The sequence below is a fragment of the Lolium rigidum genome, chromosome 3 (assembly GCF_022539505.1).
Source record: "Lolium rigidum isolate FL_2022 chromosome 3, APGP_CSIRO_Lrig_0.1, whole genome shotgun sequence".
Lineage (NCBI taxonomy): Eukaryota > Viridiplantae > Streptophyta > Magnoliopsida > Poales > Poaceae > Lolium > Lolium rigidum.
Genome location: NC_061510.1, coordinates 251,814,068 through 251,816,019, shown reverse-complemented (window position 1 = coordinate 251,816,019; position 1,952 = coordinate 251,814,068).

Below are 1,952 nucleotides of genomic sequence, written 5' to 3'. Positions count from 1 at the left end.
CTTATCAAGTTTTGAAATCATACAGAGAGCATAAAAGTAAAGTTTTGAGAGGTGTTTGTTGTTGTCAACGAATGGTAGTGGGCACTCTAACCCCCTTGTCAAACAGACTTTCAAAGAGAGGCTCCCATGAAGGACGTTATCTCTACCACCAAGGTAGATCATCCCTCTTCTCTTTTGTTTACACATGTACTTTAGTTTTATTTATGGATGACACTCCTCCCAACCTTTTGCTTTCACAAGCCATGGCTAATCGAATCCTCGGGTGCCTTCCAACATTTCACATACCATGGAGGAGTGTCTATTTGCAAAATTAAGTTGCTTACTGATAAATCAGGGCAAAACATGTGAAGAGAATTATTAATGAAAGTTAATTAATTGGGGCTGGGAACCCGGTTGCCAGCTCTTTTTGCAAAATTATTGGATAAGCGGATGTGCCACTAGTCCATTGGTGAAAGTCTGCCCAACAAGATTGAAAGATAAAACACCACATACTTCCTCATGAGCTATAAAACATTGACACAAATAAGGAATAATAAAGTTTTGAATTGTTTAAAGGTAGCACATGAAGTATTTACTTGGAATGGCGAGAAAAATACCACATAGTAGGTAGTTATGGTGGACACAAATGGCATAGGTTTTGGCTCAAGGTTTTGGATGCACGAGAAGAATTCCCTCTCAGTACAAGGCTTTGGCTAGCAAGGTTGTTTGAAGCAAACACAAGTATAAACCGGTACAACAAAACTTACATAAGAACATATTGCAAGCATTATAAGACTCTACACTCGTCTTCCTTGTTGCTCAAACACTTTACCAGAAAATATCTAGACCTTAGAGAGACCAATCATGCAAACCAAATTTCAACAAGCTCTACGGTAGTTCTCCACTAATAGGTTTAAACTACATGATGCAAGAGCTTAAACATGATCTTACTTGAGAGCTCAAAACAATTGCCAAGTATCAAATTATTCAAGACAGTATACCAACTACCACATGAAGCATTTTCTGTTTCCAACCAAATAGCAAGAAACTCTCAAAACAAATATAAGTGAAGTAAGAGAGTACTTTCTATAAAATAACTAATAGCTCTGAACAAGAGATACATGAAAACCAAGAGCTAGAAGCTACACGAAGGCGAAAACCGAATACTCAACAAATATAAGTGAAGAATAGGAGTATTCAAATGAAAAAGCGGAGCGTGTCTCTCTCCCAAACAAGATAGATAGGATCCAATTTATTCAGAGAACTAAGATAACAAAACGAATATAAAAGCACACAAACGCTCCAAGTAAAGCACATAAGATGTGACGGAATTAAAATATAGTTTCACTAGAGGTGACCTGCTAAGTTATTGATGAAGAAGGGGATGCCTTGGGCATCCCCAAGCTTAGACACTTGAGTCTTCTCGAAATATGCAGGGATGAACCATGGGGGCATCCCCAAGCTTAGACTTTTCACTCTTCTTGATCATGTTATATCATTCTCCTCTCTTGATCCTTGAAAACTTCCTTCACACCAAACTCAAAGCAATCTCATTAGAGGGTTAGTGCATAATCAAAAATTCACATGTTCAGCAAGGACACAATCATTCCCAACACTTCTGGACATTACCCAAGGTTACTGAAATTTAATGGAGCAAAGAAACCCACTCAAATATAGTAAAAGAGGCAATGCGAAGTAAAAGGCAGAATCTGTCAAAACAGAACAGTCCGTAAAGACGAATTTTTTCGAGGCACTTAACATGCTCAGATGGAAAAGCTCCAGTTGAATGAAAGTTGCGTACATATCTGTGGATTACTCATTAATTTTTTCAAGATTTTTAGATTTTTCTACAGAGAGAACAGCTCAAATTCGTGACAGCTAAAAATCTGTTTCTGCGCAGAAATCCAAATCTAGTATCAACTCTCTATCAAAAACTTTACTTGGCACAAAAATGCAATAAACATGATAAGGAG